Source organism: Hippocampus guttulatus, chromosome 1 (assembly GCF_054856545.1).
Source record: "Hippocampus guttulatus isolate MCC_2025c chromosome 1, RoL_Hgut_1.0, whole genome shotgun sequence".
Classification (NCBI taxonomy): Eukaryota; Metazoa; Chordata; class Actinopteri; order Syngnathiformes; family Syngnathidae; genus Hippocampus; species Hippocampus guttulatus.
The window spans coordinates 17,290,503-17,315,686 of record NC_141261.1 but is presented as its reverse complement, the minus strand read 5'-3'; the positions used below and the strand labels follow the sequence as shown (position 1 = coordinate 17,315,686).

General features: G+C 44.0%; 1 protein-coding gene across 1 annotated transcript in view; it reads right to left on the bottom strand.

The window, feature by feature from the left end:
* Positions 1–25,184, bottom strand: part of LOC147210713 (metabotropic glutamate receptor 4-like) — a 139,947-nt gene that overhangs the window by 56,503 nt on the left and 58,260 nt on the right. The gene's annotated exons all lie outside the window — the stretch shown is intronic.

The window sequence follows — 25,184 nt, the reverse complement described above, 5'->3', positions numbered from 1 at the left end:
TTCCAAACCTTTTTTTTTTCTCTTTGGATTCGTCCTTTCGGTGCATTTACATCACAGAAAGTCTGCAATAGGAAATCCAAATGTCTAATTCCAGTGGTAAAACTCTGTCAAATCTAATGGAAGAGACATTCGTATGAACCTTTGAAAATGTTCCTCTCCAATTTGATGTGCATGGAAGCAAGCAATGCCTCTTCATATAGTAATTGACCATTGGTAAACAATATTTATTCTGCAGCTGCAGTGGGAATATGAGGAATGAGTGATATGAGGAAATCCTTGAAAATTTGAATGAAAAATAAATGAACGAAGCGGCATTTCCAGGGTAAATGAAATGTGTATCTTGAGTGTGTCAGGAGTGTAAGCACCCTGCACATATACACATAAATTGCAGTCAAGTATTCCTCAAAACAAAATTATGGAAATGTGTTCTTAATTAAAAGGCAAGTAAACAACGAAAACATTTGCTTGGGCACACCGTTTTACAAAGATTTTGTTTTATGACTTAGATACAGTACGTCAGTGATGAATTTATGTTCACACCATTACATTTCCACCAGGCCACACATTTAAGCTTCCTAAACGACCATTACAGAAACGAAAATGAGAAAAAGTTTCCCTTTTTTTTTATGAGTGTAGAGGAGGGGATGTTCAGGACAGAGACTAGTATCAATAGTTCCCATAGCAAGGTGAAATTCCTCAACAATGTTGTCCTACTACTTCTAGCGGAATAATTCCTTAACATGAGCTAACAAAGGTGGAATTAGATATTGTATTTTGAACACAATACCCGGGCCGGGAAGTAGTGGTCTTACTAGCTTTTCAGTCGTGAAGCTATCGCGTAAGACGCTAACATAGACAAAAGCTATATTTCTGCAGGCAATTCTAAATCTAAAATGAATCCCTTCCGTTTGATGTCACTTATCAATCCGCCCAAGACGGTATTTGAAAAGATGTCGAAAGCAATTCCAGACTGAAATTCAGGAGAGTAAACTTTGATGGTCAAGTTGTTATTGAAGAGGTTTTACCATGACTAGTATGCCCATTTCCTTTGCCTGCCGAATGACACTTTCTGATTGATTTTACTTGTTGCCCTACACATTACATTTAACCCAGACGATAGGCTTTCATTTCACTTCCTCGCTTTGAAGGAAATACGATTGATTAGTCCTACATATTCAAGGCCATTCACATGTTAACCGTTTGGACTCAGGAAATGCTGCTGTAGTTCATTCGCTAAAGAGGTTTCTAAAACAACAAGAGCATTGTTGAAGGCTTATCACCAAATTTCACCTTGGTATCATCATTCCCATACCGATGAAATAGGTGCAATGGTTGTCTTCCAATTGGACAGCCCATTTATCAATACACTCCTGTGGTTCGGTTTTCCTTCAGGGGCACAATATCACCACGGAGCTCAATGCTCACAATACATGCCAATGGCTACAGATGATCATTTTCAAAGTTGCTGCCTTAGACAATGACGTCCTGCAGTTTTCCCGACATGCCTTTATAACAATTAACATGCTGAGGAAAACATTTTTTTTTCATTATTTCAGTTTGTGTGAGCACTTGGTGAAATTCTCATCTCCATGAAGCTGCTTTCAACCCAACATCTCAGTGACCCGAACCTCTCAACTCTCTGTTGCGCTTTAGTTTATGCGATGAAGTGTAGGACAAGCCATTCGATTACTTTGAGTGATGGCATGGTTGATTGCATTCAAGCCTGAGTTTGGTGCTCCTACAAGCTGACCCTGCATCCTTCTTCTGAGTTTTCCATCAAGGCCCATGCAATTTACAACATTGTTTACAGACCCTATCAGGCATCCTCTGCATCACCTTCCCTCCCACCCGGGCTGACAAAAGTACAGCACCGTTTTGATTATAAACAGTCTTTAATTGCCAGTGAAACTTTCTGATCTTAATCACTGTGAAACAGAGCTCATTATAAGACAAAATTATATATTCCAGCGGTAAAGAGAGGCTGAATGCATGAAAAATAACAGCATTGTCAATTATGTGATACATATATCAAGTGGAAAGTGCACCAAAGTTTCAAACTGATTAAAGAACCAAAATGCCAAAATAAGATGCTATTTTTCTAATTCAGTGTTTCACAACCTGTAGTGAGCCATGGCACACGTTTCATATCGGAAAAAAAACTCATGGCACACCATTTTGCAAAACAATGAACAAGGTTATGGGTTAATTATGGACGGTACCGTCTGTCTTTTGAGCAGTTGATTGTTTTGCCTGTTACGATGCGTGGTTGCCATTGATTAATATATATGAGACTATATCTAGCTATCCATCTATCTATATATATATTAAGATATCCTTTATTTGTCCCGCAATTGGGAAATTACAATCAGAATTCAGAAAGTAAAAACGCTGGGTAGGCAGAGGGAAAAAAAAAAACACGCTCGAACTATCCTCTTCCGAGGATAATTTAAGTCCAGGATAAAAAAGACCCTAGCACATGAATAAGCATTAGACAGTTACAACAAGTTACAAGACATAACATGTATAAGGGGGGCGGGGGGGGGGGGGGGGGTAGGGTAACCGTGACGCGCCCGGAAATGACCAGCTGCACGGTCACCGTTGCGCTCCGCATTATCGAACCACGTCACGGGGGAAAAAGAATCGGAGCGATGAAGACGGTGATAACAAGGATGTGTATGCGCGCGTGGTTGTCCAGTTGTGTATGTGTATGCGTGTACAGGTTATAGCTGCTTCGTCGAGGTCTGCTCATCATGAAGACAGTCCCGGCTTATCAGTCCATGGCCGAGAAGGAGGGGGGGGGGGGGGCCCTAGACTCCATGCGTATTTCCATCCAGGGGAAAGGCCAGATAGCGTTGTTTGTTTTGGAGAGACGGCCGCCAACAATTCCAGACAGCCTTGAGTCCTTGGTCTGTATCTCCTCACTGGCGCCGATAATTCTGATCTGAAAATTCTTTCCGCAGCGTGGATTCCAACGTCTCCATGGTATTATCGATCGCACGGAGTCGCTCCAAAACCGCAACAATATTGCGGTTGAGCTCAGTCGCCGCTTGAGTCTGAGTGTTGGACATTCGCGCCAAGCCATCCAGAGTGACCGGCAGCTTCTTCACTTCCAATAGAGCCGCTCCCGTCGGTTGAATTTTGCGATAGAACAGCAAGCTGCCAACACCAAACAGCAGCATACCTGTTATCAAAAGGCCAATAATGTAGATGTCTTCCACATCCTCCACGGACAGTACTGTCAGGCACACCGGTCTCCACTTTCTCCATGGATCCAGGGCGTATCCGGCAGCAAGTGTCCCTGGAGGGCAAGCAGGCTCCCCACTGCCCGCTCTTTTCGTCGAAAAAATTTTGTCGGTTACATCGAGAGACCAGCCAACTAATTCCATGGTTAGTCCTTCGGATGAAAACACGGGTGGAGGCTAGGGAAAAAAGTTAGACAAAGACAGCACAAAAGACTAAGTGGCGAGCAGGGAAAAAAAGGTGGGAGGGCAGGGGAGCTGTGCAAAAAGTGTCCGCCTTCGTCGAGAGCCAAGCAGAAAAGGATATATATGTATATACTGTATATATTAAAAATTCCTCATCTCACCCCTCGGGTGGTGTCCGTCCCCCATTCAGCTCGGGTCGTCTAACAGAAGCCAGGAAGCTTGGTGGTTCCGCGCAGTATACTTGCTGTTCCCAGCAATGCGCTTTTCTGGACTGAGCTGTCCGATGTTGTTTCCGGGATCTGTTGCAACCAGTCATCCAGTTCGGGGGTCACTGCTCCGACCACCACAGGCACCACTGTCACCTATACCTTCCAGGCTCTCTCCAGCTCCTCTCTGAGCCCTTGGTATTTCAAATTTATATATATATATATATATATATATATATATATATATATATATATATATATATACACAGTATATATGGTGGGGTTCTTACTAGAAATAACATTTTGTATTGGAAAATCATTTTTGATTGATGCAAGTGAATCGAATCGAACCGTATCATTCCACTTTAAAATATACCCAGAAACATACTGAATCATTTTCTATTGGATAGATATACTGTATTTGAGAAGGAAAGGGTACGGAACTGGCAAATTCATGTAAATGTATGTAAATTGACAACAAAAATGGCATTGCATCGTAGCCTTCTCCAACTTAGCCGTACCATATCAAATTGAATCGTAATCTTACTGAGTGAGATCCAAATAGAATCCTTCCACTGTCATACATATGTGTTTTTTTTCTCTCCAAATAATTGAAAGATAATTTCCCGTGACACATCTAATGATCTCTCATGGCACACTAGTTGGGAATCACTGTTCTAATATTTAATAGTGTCAGTGGTGAAGGTAGGAGGGGACATGGGAGGCATACATGTACACATAAATATATATTGCCTGTGTTTGCATCACACTGTTATGTACAGTCTGCTCTAAAACTGTCAACCTCTTTGCAGACATCTATCTGTTTCAGATTGATGGTCAACAATGCTGTGCAGTGGGCATTGACTACAGGGGGTAGGGGAATCAGACTTCTTTTGATTCACAAAAACAAGCCCATGTATAGTCAGTGACTGTGCAGGCTTGATCACACCATGAATAACGTGCAACTTTTATTTTTGGTTTAGTTTTGTTTGGTGAAGCTCTACTCCCAGCCAGCAAGCCAATTTGGATGCTTTGATCCCGGTGCTGTGGCCCTTTACTCACAGATTGCCAGTGTACTCTCTGCGGACTACTTGGGAAAGGAATTTGATGAGCTAATCACCAGTGTGAATCGCCATGCAAGTTGGTGTGATTATGTCATGGTGGAGGAGCAGCGGCAATCCTAGCATGAATCGATGCTTAACCTGATGACAGGCAACAACACTTGAGATATTCAACACTGCTTTGATCAATTCCCTGAAAATCCAAAAACAGTGGACTCCCTGCATGAATACCAAATTGAAACAGCTCACGTGAACAGGATGAAACTGAAGAATGAAGCAACGTCGAGCAAGTATTAATTAAAGAGTCTTGCCAAACCCATCAGTGGATACCTTGGAGCACAAGCAAGCGAATCCCCTCCAAAAAATAACAATTATCACCCAGAATCCATGTTAACTCCACATCTAGATTCCCTCCAGGGTTTCGCTGCAACGCATCAACTTCACCAGCTTCTCATCTAACAGCACTCCTTTTTTTTCTTCTCCACATTGTTTGATTTAATTATGTTATCTATATTTGTCGTGTCTGTATTTTAGAATGCCTGCATCAAAAGATAGTCTCTTTTGTTAACTAGGCCACATCATCATTAGACTCTCAGGAAGGAAAAAGGGGTTTGCGCGCCATTATCACCCTCACCAGAAAAAAGTACTCTTCTTTTCTCCTAAATGATTAAGTATGTCCTCTCTGGGTCTGAGCATTGCACCACTTTCCGTTGGTTGTTTAGGAGCCATTAGAGAGGGAGGAGAACAAGTGGAGCTAACATTTAAACAAAAAAAGCTTGGCACATAACAGTATCTGGGTTTCTCTCTCTCTGGGAATCACTGTGAAACTGCACTCACACATTGAATTCAACAAACATGAGTGACGCAAACTCAACCAATGTTCTGTTTTAACTTCATCATTTCAAGATCAAGTTTACCAGAACTGTAATTTCATATACTGAGTGAAAAAACAATGAGTTTATTGGGCTGTGGCGCTGGAATGTCCAGTAGATTTGTGTCTTTGAGGCGGCAGCAGCGAGAAGGCATTCATGTGAGAGTAATACTCTGCAAATACTGTATATGGGTCAAGACAAACTGGACACAATTGTATCTGGATGAAGAATGCAAAGTGCAAGAAAGAAGCAAGGACCCCCCCCCCCCCCCCCCCCCGCTCCCAATCATCACCTTATTATGACTGAGGGCTCCATGTGTCCCAATGATCCTTGGCGTGAAGTTGTCTTGAGCTTCATGACCCAGGGAAAACAAAGTTTCGGTGAAGCCACCGCCTTGGAAACAGGCCTGGAGCTGAGCCTTAATGGCGAGAACCCAGTGGCCAGGGCTGCAGCCCATAGCCCGAAGAGTTAATAAGGGTCAAGTCTAGGCTTGCTTTTTACCGAGAGGGGCCTCTTTAACTAAAGCGTCCAGAAATCAAGCCACTTAAAAAAAAAAAAAAAAATTATCATCCAAGTAGTTCAGTGCTTCACCAAAGCTTCATTACGAATGATCCGTTTCCAATCTGTAAAAGGCTGTCCTTAACCACCGCATGGATGCATCGTTGGCAAAGTCGTTGGCCCTGGGCATCAACACAACCCACTGCTTGGGCATTTGGGTAGAATGCCTCCAGGAAGCTTCCCTGGTGAGGCATTCCAGGGCATGTCCCACTGGGACGAGGACCCAGGAATGAACCATGATAGCGAGACCATGTCTCCTGGCTAGCCTGGGAACCCATTCGAGTCCTCTGAAAAACTGGACAAAGTGTTTCGGTAGAAGGAATGCTGGTTTACCCTGCTTAAGCTACTGCCCGTTCAAGTGGAAGGAGTAAATGATTTGTCTTGAGGAAGAAGGAAGAAGTCAACTTTATGGAGCTTACAGCGGGCAAATTCATTGCTTAAGGCAGCAACAATTGCAAAATCAGAAAGAGGAGGAGGAGTACAACCCAAAGAATTGCAGAGAACCAATACTTATTTCTGTAATTTAATATGGAGTACCTTTTGTGTTGAACGATTCTGCCATAGTTTGAGTGTCATAATAAAATAATGTCAGAGAAATGTCACTTATTTGAGGGAAAATGTTTGTCTCTGGTAAAGGCTCACAGAACTAGGAACCATTCAATTGGATTGCCGCTGCATTTGTTTCATCAATCCAAAAGGACACCGTAGTAAGCAAATGGATCCAGACAGAGGGAGACCTGCATCTTGGACTCACGCAGTACGCAGTTGAACCCCAGGGCTGTTGGATTTGCAGCACTGCATCGAGTTTTGCTCCAGGCCATTCATCCACTTTCCCAAGCATAGCTGAGCTAAGAGAGAATCATGTGTATAACTTTTATTGATGACGCTGCAATATGCTCGAAAGGTTGATATCTCAACTTGCGTAGCAGTTGCAGTAGTCTTTATATATGCCCCCGCAAAATAATGGCAGAGAGAAGAGCAGTCCATCAAAGGCACTTTTTCAATCTCCTCAATCGCTGTTTTCTTTCCTCTCTATTTTACACATTAGCTCAACATCCAAACCTCTTATACCAATATTACCAATGTCAAAGATTTCAAGTTGAGAAATAAACATTATAAAAGTTATATTTTGCCGTGGCTTGACTTAGCATCGTAAGATAAGCATAAAAACATCATGGTGTCTGCTGCCCGGTGCTCCAGGATGCCTCAATATCCGAAGAGGTCATAGGAAATTGGCTGGACCTTTGCTAGCAGGAAAGCTACCATATGAGGAATTCAGGTCAGGTCAGACGGCTATTTTAACGCAAACACTGCACCATTTGCAGCTCAACTGGAGAACGAGTGGAAACTACAGTAAGTAATGGGAACGCCACATGATGCAGACAGTGCACAACACGTTGACAGGGTGCACATCTCACAAAGTGACTCATGGAGGTATGTAGCAGCTGAATACCGATATAAAATATTTTGCTTTCCAGCAGGATCTCGCTGCAAGCAGCTGATTGCCATTACTATTGGACATATTTTCACCACTGGCAAAGTACGAGCCAACAGGCCCTATATCAATCAGCGATTAATATAATCAATAATTCATATGCTAGCAGGGGAAGCCACAGCAGAAATAACCATATATCACGAAGGAATTATGGTCTGCTGCCTGCACCATCGGTGACACACTGTTTTCATTTGTCACACGTCAGATTGTGCTGCTGCAATTTACAGCTTAAAGTGGCATACCACCAGGATGCACATATGACACATGGTATGATGGTAGATGATGATGACTCATGAGGCATACCTATCGTCCAATTACGACATGTAAACTGTCATCTGTTGCATAGTGAAGAGCGACAGTGACGAGAACTTACCATTGCGGCACCATGCTAAGATAAGTTCATACAGGATGTGTATGTTTGTTTTCCACCTTTGTCCAAGCATTCCAAACGGAACAATGGGCAGTTGTCAACATTGGTTCAAATCTTTTTGATGGCAGTAAAAAGTAAAAAGGGTCGCGGGGAGTTGCTGCAGCCTACCCCAGCTGACTTTGTAGACAACACCATGAACTGATTACCGGTCAATCGCAGGACACATACAGGGACAAACAACCATTCACACCCACATCCACACTGTCATTGAGTGGGAACCGATCCCACGCTGCCCGCACCCGTCAGACGTGTGTACCACTCCAACAGTGACAGAGATACAGTGATCCCTCGCTAGTTCGCGGTTCGTTTATTGCGGCTTCAGTGCATCGCGGATTTTTTCAAACATTTTTTTTTCTTATACATGTAGTACAGTTCTGTATATGTTGCTCTATGTGACTCGCTGTTGTTTTGCTGACTTTCGCAGCTTCTCACGGACCGTTTGCGGACTTTTTGCGGACTTAAAAAAAAATTATATGTTTTCTGTATTTTGTTATTCATAAACTAACCTAACTTATACATGTTTAAATCTATTAGTATACAGCATTAAGTCATGTTAATTATTTCAAAATGTACTTCTACATGTATGTATACCATTAATTTGGCCTTATAAATATTATGTACATGTACCTATATGGAGTGGGGGGGGGTCGCTACTTCGCGGATTTTCGTTTATCGCGGATGGTTTTGGTCCCCATTAACCGCGATAAACGAGGGATTACTGTATATAGTTTCTACATTTCCCTGAGACTGCATTGTAAAAACTACTCTTAACACTCAAACCACAAAACATTTTTCGTTGGGCAGATCAACAAAATATTTAAAGCTTTGCCAATGTGAAAATTGGCTTCCTCACGTGTCACAACAAAGAAACTGACATTGCGGCCATCAATGTGAATGGTTCATATTTTAAAGCTGTTCCAACTTAAATGACTGTGTTGACCCCAAAAAATACAATTTGTGCGTTTTACAGTGTGATTGGCAAACCGTCCAGGGTGTGTTCTGCCTTTCACCCAATGTCAGCTGCGATAGACTCAACCTCCACATTACCCTGAGCAGGATAAGGAGTATTAAAAAAAATGTCTGCCTGATTTTTTTTCTCTTTTATTTTTTTCTACTTCATTTTATCTTTCACAACTGACATTCAAAAAATTTGGACAATAATTCTCTAATATTCTAATCAGCTACCAAAATGTATGTAATTATGTCATCCCAAGAGTTTTTTGTCATGAAAATAAGCATTTTCTGGTTGAAACACGCAGAATGTGGCCACCATTTTTGCAGTGAATAAGCGCCACCTCCTTGTATCTGCAATGGAAAATTAACAAAGTCCGATAGACAACTCCAGTCTGGACATACAGAAGGCAAACATCTCCATGCAGAGCATTCCAAGCATTCTATTTTGGTGTTGCTCCAATTTCAGCAGCTTCATGAAGTCTCTCTGCATGCTTTTGATGGAATGTGAATATCCACAAGCAACATTTCTTGCACATGGCAGGTGTTTACATTCACTAGTTTTTTCCGGTGACAAAGTGCAAACACTTCATCAGTGCTTGTTTGCAGCTGTCGGAGACGCTGATGTTTGACGAGATATTCTGACTGATTACTACTGGTGTGTGCATGTGTGTGTGTGTGTGTGTGTGTGTGTGCGTGTGTTAGGGGTGGGGTGGGTGGAAGTAGTCAGCAAATTAGGTTAGTTAACATTACTAAAACAACAGTCTCTTAACATTAATGGTTTGGTTTACAATGCGGCTTTCCCAACACCGCCAGCACCCCCCCCCCCCCCAAAAAAAGAAGACTGGTAAATCTGCAGAGAATTGTGACCTAGTGATTCCTAACTAAGAATACTTTTCAACAGTAAAGTTTTGTTTTGTCTGACCATTTGATTGCGACAAGACGTACTTGACTCCTGTCTGCTAAATAAGTAGTGTACAGGGGACGGGGGCGAAACCATAGCTAGTTGTCTTGATATTTGTGCTTAAGAGCAGACCATATATCCTTTACTTGTAAGGCAAGGCCTACATTTGTAAATCATGATTCCAAAACAAGCCACGTATGAAGCAGTCATTGTTTTGACTGTTTGTGCAGAAATATTTTTCTCATGTAACTCAAATTGAGACATGTCTTGAAAGCCATTTTCTTAAATATTGCCTTCAACAGGGCCCTCTGAGAGCAAAGTAAACGAATCATTTACACAGATAAATCTCTACAATTCACAATGACAACTGATTTACTCCATTCTGCATGGTTTCATTCGAAAGAGGATCCATCTTGCACGAGTTTTTCTTTGCCCCGAGTGTTTAAACACTGATGGAATCGCATCTAATTTGGGGAAGTGAGCACAAGCTCTCTTGATTGAAGTGGCAAGGTTGTCATTTTTTGTTTTGTTTCGTGATATTTGTCCCTGTGATTTTGCCACTGTACGGTGCAGCAACCGCCTAGCTCCTGCATTAGCAAGGAATCACACAGTAATAATTAAAATTATTTGGGAAGGTTCATCTCAAAATATGTGTCAATCTGGAGTGCTTAACCCAGGAGTGCCCATAACGTCGATTGCGATCAACCAATAGATCAAGGACTGGTCCCAAGTCGATCCGAGGGATGTAGAGGGGAAGAAAAAAAAACATTTGTGTCCCTGTGCATGTTAGTAATATATTTTTTGTGTTAATGCACACTGCACCCTTCTCATTCTATCACTCTCACTTTCACAAAAAGTATTTAAAAAATAAAATAAAATAAAGCAGGTCATCTTTAATTTAATTGCGTCACCGGAAGTTGTAAGCGCTCAGCAGTCTGCAGTAGCTGCTTGTGATCGGAGTTGTTGCACTATATCTTTTATTGTTATCATTATTCTCATTCAGAGTTTGTTTTGTACAATTCACCGAGGGGACGGGCAAAGAATTGGAATCTGGAGGGCCGAGAAAAGCATTTCAAAACGGTACGCGTGAGCTACGATCGTTAACAGGCTGCCTAAGTGTGTCAGGCTATTTGCTCATCATGGTTTGCGTGTGTACGTACGCGCGTGCGCGGTAACGGGCTGATTGTGGGAGGTTGGTTGATCGAAATGTAAATCTTCCGTCAAAAAGGTTTGGGCACCCCTGACTTAATCGCTAAGAATATGTATTTTTTAATTTAATGAGGGAGTGATTTTTCCTCCTCATCATCAACAATTACAGTACTGTATATCAGTTTAAAAAAACAAGTTGTTCATAAAACGTTCTATTTTGGTAATTTTCAAGGTTAAAAAAAACATTTAAAAATCCAAATGCTATTATGTGTTGCAGTGTGTTCAATTGTATCTTTTGCAGCATGGCTTGGTGCGTTGTCTTACACGACAACAACAGTATTACAATCCGTAACAAACAGTTCTTTTGATACCATAGTGAGAAATGCTTTTATTTTGCAGAGGTCATTTTGACACCTTCAGGTGCCCTAATGTGTACGATAATCTCACTCACCAGTCCATCCTAAAGCATCTTTCCGGCAAATGCTTGCTGATGTCGCAGCCATGTTGGGACCATGGTGGCCATCCAATACAATACAATACAATACAATACATGCAGATTTATCTAGCGCTTTCACAACAGCGGCAGCTGTAACAAAGCGCTTAACAAAACAGTTAACATAAAGTAAAATAATAAACACAACACATAACATAAAACTCGGACAGTCGTGCAGTCCTAACCACTGATTGTCAAGATGGCCGCTTGTGCGCCAGTGTGTTCGGCGACGCTCCTGCCATTTCGGGTTTTTTTACTTTTCGCAATGCTTGTTACCTCCCTAACAGCGTCTCGGTTGGTTTATGATCGCCGATCGTTTTTATTGATTCAACAACACGTCGGAGATTCGGCCGCGTTTTGGCAAGACGGTGGTGAAAAGACGCTACCTCCGTTCTTGGCTAACCTGCCGGCTAATCTCTTCCGCGTTCGCTCGCCCCCTTCACAGAAGCGCCGCCGTCGCCGCGGCAAACGTAGCGGTCAGCTCGTGAAGCTAAAACGGAATCTGAGACACACTTCGATCGCTCCGGCGTGGTGTGCCCTCGACCCCGTCGCCTCGTGCTTGCTAACAGTCGTTGGCTCTCCCATCGCGCCACGGCATTTCTACCCCCCATGCCTTTCTCGGGGAGGAATCCAGCGAAAGCTTTTGAGGGAATTCCCCCGGGCTCGGTGATCGGAAGAGGCAATCCCTCCCGTTGCTACTCCCACAAGGATCGCGTTGTTAAACGCCCGGTCGCTGACGAACAAGACCCATATTCTGAGGGAGTATTTCCTTTCCAATGACTTGGATTTCCTGTGTCTGACGGAGACTTGGGCAGGTACTGGTGAGTACAACGCTTTGCTTGAATTGTTGCCACCTGACTGTGGTTTCCTCGATACCCCGAGGACATCAGGCCGTGGTGGAGGAACGGTGAGCATTTTTAAGAACAATTTTAAATGTAAACGGTGCACATTCACCACATCGGCCACCAGCTTTGAAGCAACCTTCTTTGAAGTCGGTCGTGTTTTCCCGGTGCTCTGTGCTGTCATTTACCGTCCTCCTAAATACAACAAAGACGTTTTAAGCGACTTTTCAACCTTTCTTGCGGAAATCAGGCTGAGATATGATCATATCCTCCTAATGGGGGATTTTAATATCCATGTGTGCTGTCCGGAAAAAACGCTAGCAAAGGACTTCTTAAGACTTATCGACTCTTTTAATTTCGTGCAGTATGTGACCAGCCCGACACATGAACAAGGACATATTTTAGACCTTGTCCTTGCTTATGGTCTACCGGTGTCAAATCTGGAAGTCCTTGAAAATGTGATTTCTGATCACATGGCAGTTTTATTTGACGTAGTCTTATCGCATGCTGCTGTGAAATCTGCCGCTCCTAGTTTTAAACGCCGAATTTTTAACCCTCGCACTGCTAGTCGTTTCTCTGATGCCTTTAATAACCTTTGCGTACCCTCGTCTAACACAGAGGAACTCACCTCTTGGTTCAACTCATCATGCCGTGCCATCCTGGATTTGGTGGCTCCTTCAAAAACTGTGCTCCCAAAACCTAAACCCGAGCCATGGTTTAACGACATTACCCGCGCAGCTAGGCAGGGGTGTCGCAAAGCCGAACGCAAGTGGAAAAATGACAAATTGCATGTCTCTTATCAAATTTGGAAAGACTGCTGGCGTAACTACCAGCTCAGTAAAAGAGGCCAAAAGAGCATATCTGTCGGACCTTATTCAAGCTAACCGTCACAACCCACACACACTATTTAAAACGATAGATTCTGTACTCAAACCCCCTCTGCCTACTTGCTCGGATTCTTCACCCGAGATGTGCAACAGATTCCTTCAGTTTTTCATTGATAAGGTCTCTACAGCTAGGACTCCGGTCTCAAATACCGCATCTGACCCCTCTGTCCATGTTCCATGTTCAGCTGTGCTAAATTCTTTTGAAACTGTGTCCTTGGCGCTTTTGGAGGATGTAGTTCGCCAGACGAAGCCATCTGGCTCCCCTTGCGACTCTCTTCCCCCGCAATTCTTTCAGGAGGTTCTCCCGAGTGTTGGCGCATCAGTCTTGGATATCATCAACAGCAGCCTCTCTTCTGGTGTAGTTCCCCAACAGTTTAAACATGCTGTGGTCCAACCCTTGATCAAGAAACCTGGTCTTGATCCAGATGTGCTGTCAAGTTTCAGGCCCATTTCCAAACTGCCTTTCATTTCCAAAATTCTGGAAAAAGTGGTGCACATGCAGTTCAAATTTTTCTTGGATGAACATAACATCTTGGAGGTCTTCCAGTCAGGTTTCAAGACGATGCATAGCACGGAGTCAGCCCTGTTACGCGTTTCTAATGACATCCTCCTGGCAAATGACTCTGGAGACCACGTGTGTCTAGTTTTATTGGACTTAACTGCAGCATTTGATAGTGGATCACAGTATTCTGCTGACTCGTTTGCAGCACTTGGTGGGCATTGGCGGCAGTGCTCTTGAGTGGTTTAGGTCCTATTTAGCTGACAGAACCTTCTGTGTCAGCCTTGGCTGCTCTGAGTCACGCACTGCTCCCCTGTCATGTGGTGTTCCACAGGGCTCAATTCTGGGGCCTCTGCTGTTCTCGCTGTATCTGCTCCCATTGGGTTCCATCTTAAGGAAACATGGTATTCCCTTCCACTGCTATGCAGATGACTGCCAGATCTATGTCCCACTGAGCAAGAAAGACGCCTTCTCATTAAGGCCACTCCTATCCTGTCTGGAAGAAATCAAAACCTGGATGGCACAAAATTTCTTGAGATTCAATGAAAAGAAGACAGAGGTGATATTGTTTGGTCCCAGTGGCCCTTGTACATTCCATCCTGTAGACTTGGGCCCCCTGTCTCCTTATCTTAAGTCAACAGTCTCAAACTTGGGCCTTAAACTGGACAGTGATTTCAAACTCGATCGGCAAATTGGTGCCGTTGTTAAATCCAGCTTCTTTCACCTTAGACAGCTGGCCAAAATAAAACCTCTCCTCTCACATGAACACTTTGAGACAGTAATTCATGCCTTTGTCACATCCCGGCTCGATTACTGCAATGCCCTTTACTTTGGAGTCAGCCAGTCCTCCATTAAGCGCCTTCAGCTGGTCCAGAATGCCGCTGCTCGGCTCTTGACTGGTACTCGTAAGAGGGAGCACATAACTCCTACTCTGGCATCCCTTCACTGGCTCCCCATTCATTTTAGAGTTATTTTCAAGATCCTCTTATTTGTTTTCAAATCTCTGAATAATCTCGCGCCACCTTACCTCTCTGAGCTCATCCGCCCCTACACACCTGCCCGGCGCCTCAGGTCTGTGGACCAGACCTTATTAGAAGTACCAAGAACTAAACTGAGGCTCAGAGGGGATCGAGCCTTTTCTGTTGCTGGTCCCTCTCTCTGGAATGACCTCCCACTGAACATTCGGCAAGCCTCCTCGCTGCCCATCTTCAAAACCCTCCTCAAAACTCACTTGTATTCTTTGGCATTCGACTCAGCATGACTTAGATTTGTTCTTGGTTTTACTGTTTGGTGCTTTCTACCGCCTTTATTACCGATTTGTCTTACTGTTTATTGTGCATGTTAAATTGCTCCATGTACAGCACTTTGTATGCAGCGATGGCTGTTTGAAAGTGCTCTATAAATACTGTTGACTTGACTTGACTTTTCCGTCACACGCTTTGTTGTTTGAAGCAGTTTGAGATGAAAGAGGAGAGAATCAAAGTGTCCTTTAACCAGTGGATCAGAGACGTCATGCTCAAAATGTGCACACGTCGGCTATAAGCTAAGTTTCAAAGTCAACAAGAAGCTGTAGCATCCATTGACGAAAAAAGAGATTGGTTCACTTCTCCTGTCCCATGGAAATCCATTTAAATTCCAAGCGGCAACTCTCGGTTCCAAATACGCATCGGCGCTCTGCGCCAACGCTCCTCTCTCCTTATCCTCAACTTCAGCAGCCATCCATCCAGCCGCACCAATGCCGACTGTCCAACAGCGCCGACATATCCACTGAACAAAACGGGGTTGTGAAAAATGCTGCCCATTACAGGCGCAAAAAACACAAGCGCCCCAGGTCTGTCCAGCACCGACAGTCAATGGCGCCGACATTCCTCCCAATCAAAATCTGTGCTGGTACAAGCGTGCTGCCGAGAAGGCGCAACCACCAAGCACAGATACTTCTCCTTTGACGAATGCCGTGGCCAAAAAACGCTGAAAACAGTCCATATCAATAAAGAAGTCCATCCATCTGGACCGAAGTAGGGCCACGGTCATCACTGAATAAAAAACACTTGAAAATCTGCCTTTTTGTATTTCTTAGACCCCTGCAAACATTTCTCCTTGGATAGATTAGTTTGGGGTGGCCGAAATACAGCTTTGTGTGACTGCATCGAGAGTTCCTTGGGAATGAAGAGAATGGCTTTTTAACAGCTGCTTTCCTAATACGATTCAGTTAGCTCACTGAAAGTTTCCTTAATGTGCCTTTATTGGAACAAAGCCCTGTGCTCTCTGTGTAACACGCAAATTATTTAGCAGTACAGCTATTTTCTTAAAATGCATTTTCATGTCACAAAGCATTGGACTGTTCCGAGCTTTTTACCAGAAAAAAAAAAAAAAAAAGCCCCCATCTCCTCACCCCTACCCCCGTTACGCATAAAAACTGTGACTTACAGGTACCTAATAGAAGTAAAACCTAATTTAATTTAATTTGTTTAGCTGAAAGTAAGCCTGTCCAGATGATTGGTGATCTAAATTGGCACGTGAAACAACATATGAAGAAACTCTTAAAAAAGATTCTTCTTCAACATAAATCCGAGATGTTTAATAATAGCACTACACAATAATAGTGCAACTGGAACTCTGCTTCCGCCGTTCAGAAAAAAAAGCTTCTGAATGGCTAAAAACACATTTTTAAGAAATGATGACCGATACTGTTTTGGAGAAGCCAAGTCAGAGTCCGGACTTGAATCAGTTTGAAATGCTAAGGCAGGGGTGTCAAACTCAGTTCCTGGAGGGCCGCTGTCCTGCATGTTTTCCATCTCTCCGTGGTGCAACGCACCTGATTCAAATGAACAGGTTCAATGTCAGGCTTCCGCAGAGCTTGCTGATAATCTGATCATTTGAATCAGGTGTGTTGCAACAGGGAGACTTGGAAAACATGCAGGACAGCGGACCTCCAGGACCTGAGTTTGACACCCCTGTGCTAAGGCATGAACTAAATAAAAGGTCATTCATTATGGAAAACCCTCCTGTGTTGTTGTCGCAGTGTTAAAGCAATTCCGCAAGGAAGAGTCAGCCAAAATATCTCCACAGAGATGCGATAGACTCATGGCCAGTTAAAAGAAATACTTGATTGTTCACAAAATTTTCTTAACGACAGCGTTCTGCCTTTTGAGCATCTCGTCAAAAACCAGCTGTTGAAGTGAACACCAGTCGGGATTTCCTGTCTCACTTCATTCAATAATGAACCCAGTCAACTGCCAAGCAGTGAGCTGCTGTCCCGAATGTGAATTAGCTCCGTGAGCCCCTGGTAGCTCCCTATATTATTACAAATTAGTTAGGATGGTACACGACCAAGAAAGTGGTTTATAACATGTAGATGCCTTCTTGCACAATAGATGAAGAAACGAAACGGTGTGAACAACTCCAGTGACTGAAGTGAACCATTAATATTATTTTTCAAAAAATACCAAAATAGGGTGGCGCAGTAGTCGAATGGTTAGTACATCGGCTTCACAGTGCAGAGGTACCGGGCTCAATTCCATCTCCGGCCTCCCTGTGTGGAGTTTTCATGTTCTCCCCGTGCTTGCGTGGGTTTTCTACGGCTCCTCCGGTTTCCTCCCACATTCCAAAAGCATGCGTGGCAGGCTGATTGAACACTCCAAATTGTCCCTAGGCGTGAATGTGAGCGCGGATGGTTGTTCGTCTCTGTGTGCCCTGCGGTTCAGGGTGTCCCCCGGCCTACTGCCCGAAGACAGCTGGGATAGGTTCCAGTAACCCCCGCGACCCTAGTGAGGATAAAGCGGTTCAGAAAATGAATGAATGAATATAATAGAATGATAATCATTTGAATATATCAAAACAACCTGATGGACTTTCACCAAGTTAGTGAGCATCTAATTTTTGTTTAATTCCATCTTTCTTTTCATCAGGTTTTGAAATTGATTGAACACTGAGTGTTGGGGACAGTGTCTGCTCTCAGGCGAGTACGGGAGATTGTGGGGGATGTCGATGAAATTTATGCTCGTGATGAACAACCCCACTGGTAATAGTGGTCACATGAATGGCTGCAGGTGGGAAATGAGAATCAAGGGCAAATTGGAAGAAGCTCCTTTTCTGTTAAATGAAAGGTGCTTTCACGAGAGTGCAGTTCTTGTAAATGATAGCCTCCAACACTAACAGCACATAAAAACTCAATCCATCCATTTTCTATACTGCCTCACCTGACTTAGGCTGAGTGGCGGGCACCCAGGACTGATCACCAGTCAAGTGCAGGGCTGATAAAGTCTGACTGATGTCAAAATACAGTAAATGAATTCAAAAATAAAACATACTGTCAGTGTATGCTGCATTTTTCTTCAAATGTCTGCAAAGTGTTCCCATAATTGAGCAGCCGGCATTAAATCCTCTCCGCCGTTCTTACACAGCCTCGGGTCTGTCGGTGTCAGTGCGCTAAATTACTGTATGCTCACAGTGGGCCGCCGAGCCAGGGGGCATATCAGTAACAGTCGAACTCACCACTAAAATGCAAAGGCCTCACACAGAGACAAAGAAACTCGAAAATATCCACTTCTTTCTCAACCATGATATCACTGGCAGCAGAGGCACCCTAATCCATTACCCTTGACGCCCACACTGGAAGGGATCTGTGGATGCCTGATAAACAAACAGAAACAAAGCCTGAAGACTGCCCACATTTACTGTATGTTTTTATTTATTTTTTTGCCATTATGTCTCACTTTTTAAGAAGAGGCAGTGGGAAACAGGGCTTTATATCCAACTCCTTTTCTCAGAACACGCTAAGGGTTGCACGGCCCTTAAGATGTTGTTTTTATAGGCTGCCTGAGCACCATAAGAGGCTGGAACCGGCAGAGCCTCTCAAAGTCCTCTCCCACTATTCGCTTGATTTCTTCATCATTTTTGTGCCATTTCTCTCTCCTCCTTTTTTGTTTTAATTTCTGTCTACATCTTCTATCTCTTGGCGAAGACTGCCCTTCCTTGCTTGCAGGATTTCAATGGGGTTTCAATCCAAATGTTCCTTTTTTTTTAAGCAAATTTAATGAAAATGCCTAAAACAGACAAGCAACTAATGCTATTTCCATTGGTTATTATTTTGCGAATATTGAGAGGAGAGGGGACTGGCGACGCTATGAGATGACGTCATATGAGATACATTTTCCCTTTATCCATAGGCTGAAAAATCACCTTAATCTTGTGCTGTCTCGCTGTCTAAATCGCAGGTCTCAATCGCCGGTCCTCATGGCCACCAATCCAGCATGTTGCAGAACTTTCCCTCCTCCAACACACCTGATTCAGGATTGTTGTCAGGCTCCTGAATAGCTTGCTTGCTGATGAGCTGATCATTTGAATCAGGTGTGTTGGAGAAGCTTCGGAAAGTAGCAATTATTATCCAGTAATTTCCTTTAAGTACAAGTTTGTTCCAGCCACAAACCTTTTCCAAAGCATGTTGATTTTGTTAAATGGTCAGGGATGTGTTAAGTTATCCATCCATCTTCTACCGCTTATCCGGGGTCGGGTCATTGGAGCTGCAGCTTTAGCAGGGAAGCCCAGATTCCTCTCCCCAGCCACTTGCTCCAGCTCTTCCCGGGGGATCCCGAGGCGTTCAATGTTAATATAGCTAAAAGTCACTTCTCGAGATATTGCTATAGGCTGTATCTATCAAGAGTAACACATCCTAGAATCATCTCTGATCTATATAAAACTTGATATCTCCCCTCCACCACCCAAAAACAATCTTTAATATTTTACTACAATGGGTGTGTACTCTCAGCGCTTTATTTCCCTGCCAGTTGTTAATAGCTTACGATGCTGCACAGATGTGTTAAAAACTTCTGATATTTCACATCTTGGTCACTGAATGTTGCTGCGTAAACAGTCTGGGCTGAAAATTTACAGCACTGTTAAATAATTCAAAGCACTCTGCAATCCATTCTCCCTGCCAGTTTTCTGAGCTCCAACCACCCTATTGATTTGTCGGGCCACCTCATTGGGCGTATGTGTTTATGTGGACACAAGCACATGAAAATGTGTTTAAAATAAAACAAGTAAAAGTTTGGTCGGTGGATTTCGACGAAAGATGGCTCTATTATTAAAGTCATTTGAGATGACTGAACAGAATGGGGAGGTCGGGAGGGGGGTTACTGATTTCAACTGCTTGAGTAAAATGGGATTTCAGCCGTTGTTGAATATCCCTTAAGAACTTGAAGGCAACTAATTAGCACCACCTAATTATCTATTACAAAAGCTATTAAGAATACATCACTTAAGTATTCAATGGAGTGGTTTTTTTTGCATTTCCAATAAAAATTGTAGAGGATTTTTCCCTTATTCCCTTATTAGTTTCTGAACTAGCTGGAATACCATGTGATTGTTGCCTCAGCAGCTTCAGTCTTCCTACACAGGTAATGGCAATGTACATTGCCATTACCTGTGTAGGAAGACTGAAATAGTGCCTTTCGAATGCATTGCATTGAATGTGCTGTATGCAAATGTGAATTGGAGCCATTCCTTGTGACATGAAAGCACATCTACATGTTCAAATTCTCGACAGCTCTGAGAAGGTACTCCTTTGCAAACCCCAATAGTACATTTCATTAAATATTTGATCACTGCATTTTCCAGCTGGACTTGCAAAAAAAAAAAAAAAAAAAAGAAAGAAATGGGGCACATTGATAGCATGTGCGGCTGAGTTAAGTGCGTCTGCCTGCAGTGTCTCTCCGGTTTAAAATCAAGCTGGGACTTGCTAATGTCTCAGACCTGATCGCGGGTTTGTTCGGATTTTGTCATTCCTGGATGTGTTTGATGCTGACCACAGCAGACAGCTAACATCTCCATGTTTGAGCAAAACAGCCTGTTGACTTATTATATTATATACTGTATACAAAATTCCTCGTCTCACCCCCCCTCGGGTGGTGTCCGTCCCTCATTCAGCTCAGGTCCTCTACCAGAGGCCAGGAAGCTTGAGGGTTCTGCGCAGTATCCTTGCTGTTCCCAGCACTGCACATTTCTGGACTGAGATGTCCGATGTTGTTCCCGGGATCTGTTGCAACCACTCATCTAGTTTGGGGGTCACTGCCCCGAGTGCTCCGACCACCACAGGCACGACTGTCACCTTTACCTTCCAGGCTCTCTCCAGCTCCTCTCTGAGCCCTTGGTATTTCTCGAGTTTCTCGTGTTCCTTCTTTCTGATGTTTCCATCACTTGGGACCGCTACATCCACTACAACGGCTTTCCTCTGCCCTTTATCTATGATCACAATATCTGGTTGGTATCGCCATTACCATCTTGTCAGTCTGGATCTGGAAGTCCCACAGGATCTTCGCTCTGTCATTCTCCACCACCTTCGGAGGTGTTTCCCATTTTGACCTTGGGGTTCCCAGTCCATACTCCGCACAGATGTTTCGGTAGACTATGCCAGCCACCTGGTTATGGCGTTCCATGTAGGCTTTCCCTGCCAGCATCTTACACCCTGCAGTTATGTGTTGGATCGTCTCAAGTGCCTCTTTGCATAACCTACAGTTTGGGTCTTGTCTGGTGTGCAATATCTGGGCCTCAATGGCTCTGGTGCTCAGGGCCTGCTCCTGAGGAGCCATGATGAGTGCCTCTGTGCTGTCCTTCAGGCCAGCCCTCTCTAGCCACTGATAGGACTTCTTGAGATCGGCCACTTCAGTTATGGTCCGGTGGTACATCCCGTGTAGGGGCTTGTCCTCCCATGATGGTCCCTCTTCCAACGCCTCATTCTCTGTTCCCCATTGTCTGAGACATTCTCTGAGTATGTCATCCGTTGGAGCCTTCTCCTTGATGTATTCATGGAGCTTGGATGTTTCATCCTGGACAGTGGCTCTCACACTCACTAGTCCCCGGCCTCCTTCCTTTCGGCTTGCGTACAGTCTCAGGGTGCTGGATTTGGGATGGAACCCTCCATGCATGGTTAGGAGCTTTCGGGTCTTAACGTCCGTGGTCTGAATCTCTTCCTTTGGCCACCTTATTATTCCTGCAGGGTATCTGATCACTGGCAGGGCATAGCTGTTTATTGCCCGGGTCTTATTCTTCCCATTGAGCTGGCTTCTTAGGACTTGCCTCACTCGCTGGAGGTCACCATCCAACTACATTTCTCAAGGCCGAATGACATCCCGATGTCGCTGCTGTAGATCCTGGTTGTGTGGATCAGGGAGTCTATGTCCCTTTCGCTCTTAGCATTCAGCTTTATGTCATCCATGTAGAGGAGGTGACTGATCGTAGCTCCATTTCTGAGGCGGTATCCATAGCCTGTCTTGGTGATTACTTGGCTTAGGGGGTTCAGTCCTATGCAGAACAGCAGTGGGGAGAGTGCATCACCTTGGTATATGCCACATTTGATGGACACTTGGGTAAGTGGCTTGCCATTGGCTTCAAGTGTGGTTTTCCACATCCTCATCGAGTTCGCAACGAAGGCTCTTAGGGTCCTGTTCACCTTATACAACTCCAAACATTCAGTGATCCATGTATGTGGCATCGAGTCATAGGCTTTCTTGTAATCAATCCAGGCTGTGCACAGGTTGGTACGTCGCTCATGTATTGATCCATGTGTCCACTTATCTTAGCCGCAATGATGCCTGACATCAGCTTCCATGTTGTGGAGAGACGGGTTATTGGCCGATAGTTGGATGGGACTGCACCCTTTGAGGGATCCTTCATGATCAGGATCGTTCGCCCTTCAGTTAGCCATCCTGTGTGAGTCCCATCCCTCAGCAGCTGGTTCATTTGTGCTGCTAGGCGCTCATGGAGTGCTGTGAGTTTCTTTAGCCAGTAGGTGTGGACCATGTCCGGGCCTGGTGCTGTCCAGTTCTTCATATCTGAGACTCTTTCCTGTATGTCTGCCACTGTTATGGTAACTGGGTTCTGTTCAGGGAGGTTGCTGTGCTCCTCTCTCAGGGTCACCAGCCATTGTGCACTGCTGTTATGTGCAACCTCCTTCAGTCCAGTCTTGGTGGGTCAGCGCTGTTGTTAGGACCCTGCCACTGAGCGTACACTTTCGCAGGTTGTGTTGCGAACAGCCCGTTTATTCGTCTGGCCTCATTCTCTTTCGTGTACCGCTTTAGGCGGCTGGACAAGGCTTGGAGCCTTTGTTTGGCAGTTTCGAGTGCTTCAGGTATGGTCATCTGGATGTACCTCTCGGGTATCGGCCTTTTCATCACACCTCTCTGGGCCTCCGTCAATTGACTCACATCTTTCCGAGCCGCCTTGATCTTAGCCTCCAATCGTCTTTTCCATGGTGGGTAACGTATCTCATGGCTTCCATGGTTGCTCTTATAGCCAAGCATCTCTAGGATCACTGATGCTGAAGCGTATATCAGCTCATTGGTTTCCGTGATCGTTACGGTTGGGATCGCCCTCAGTGCTGCATTCACACTTTCCATGAGACTTTCAGGTGGTACTTCACATAGCCGTTGTAATCGGTTTCTAGGTTGTCAGGCATTCATTCTCGCCATGATCTTAGCTTTCAGGTCAGTTGCTGCCTCGCTCAGCATTTCATTCATTGGGGCTGGCCTCCCAATCTCATCATTTGCATTCATTGGGGCTTGCCTCCCAATCTCTGGTATGACCTCCTTCTCTGATCTGGCAGCCTGGGGCCCTTCACCATGGAACCTGCGTTGTACCTCATCAATCTCAAGTTGTGACAGCAGCTGCCGTTTGTGGATGTTGGAACACTGAGTTACTAGTTGTTTCGTGGTCAACCGTGACTGTGGGTTTCGAAGTTACCATTCAGCCCACATTCTCTGCATGTAACCCCTCTGACTAGGGTTGCTTGAGTAGTAGCATTCCAACAGAGCCATGTTATCGCATCTCGCCCATCTCCGCTTTGTTCCAGTAGCCCATTTTTCATCAAGGCACGAACAGTTCCCCAGTACCTGACGCAGACCTTGTTTGGCCGGGCGACGTCTGAGCCGGCATGTCATTCATTTTATTGTCTCTCATCATTGTATGAGGTAGGCATTAGCGTGAAGGATCTTGCCCAAGGACCCACACTGGATGGTGTTATGTGCTCATTTTTTTGCCCCAAGCGGGATTCGAACCACCGTCTCCCGTATGCCAAACTGATGCCTTACCAACTGAGCTATCCAGCCGCATACATATATATATATATCTATATATATATAGATATATATATATATGAAAACAATAATCGGACTTGCTGAAAGTTTTAAAATTGAATTAAAATTGTTGTACAACCTCAGTGTTGCGGCTGAATAATGATCAAAAATAAATAACTAAAATAACAAAACATGCTTTCTCCAGAGCCCCCGAAGACCTTTCTTGTCGGCACAATGTCTTCATATTGCCATTGATTGAAGAGAATGATCTTTTTGAAATTGTTCGTGTTTGTCTGTTCTGTTGATTCTCGTCCCTCATGATATGGCTGGCATAGTTGAGGTCCAAGATCAAATCCGGCCGTCTGATACCCTGTGGGTATCAGTCATCTGTTTTACAGGAGACATATTATGGATTTCAAAATGTAAAGCTGTTCTCACGTAGCTTGAAAGGTGTCTGACATGAATGTATCAAAATCCACCAAGGACAAAGAATTCAAACAATCACTCAGTTTAGTGGAAGGTGGGTTCATGACCATTATGACAAGAGGGCGACCAAGTGAGCAGATGTCGACGTTACTATTTAAAAAAAAAAAGTGACAAGCAGCAGATGGAGTGACTTTTTGTGTTATCGGAGACTACTGGAGTTTCCCACAATGCAACGCAAAGAAATGGCATTTACATGATGTCACCCAATGGCTAATTTAACCATAATCCCACCACACCCACACCCACACACATTTGGCAGCATATGTGTCGCTTTATGATGAAGATAACATCTCATCATAAGAGAATAATAATTATTGGAGTTTTATATTTTTGCACGGCTCTGGATGCAGAGGCCACTGCAAGAGGTATGACAAGATGCACTCTATCACCGAGCTTCAATATACAGGGAGGCTTAATGGCAACTGATTTTGTTTGCTCGGTAGCAGGAAAACATCCCTTTTGTAGATGAAGCCAATCTTTTCTAAACTCACAGAAGCAAAACATTGACGTGGTCACGTGATGATTCAGTTCTTTTGCGATGACAGCATTCCCTGTTGCCTTCCCTTTTGACAGAGAGCTGAAACTACTGATATTAAATTCTTCATTAACCGTGGTAAACTCCACTCTATGTTCATCTTTGATCAGATGACACTGTCACTTTGACAGCTCAAGTATTACAAAATGAAATGAATACAATTAGAATTGCTGCCCTTCTCACGATCAATAAGTCAGCTGTCATGGAACTATTGATTACTCTTGATTAAACGTGTTTGAGTTACTGAAGGCTTTGTGATTTCTTTCTTTGTTAAAGTCGACTCAATCTGAGGCACCGCAGCCTGGGATGGCAGCAGGATCA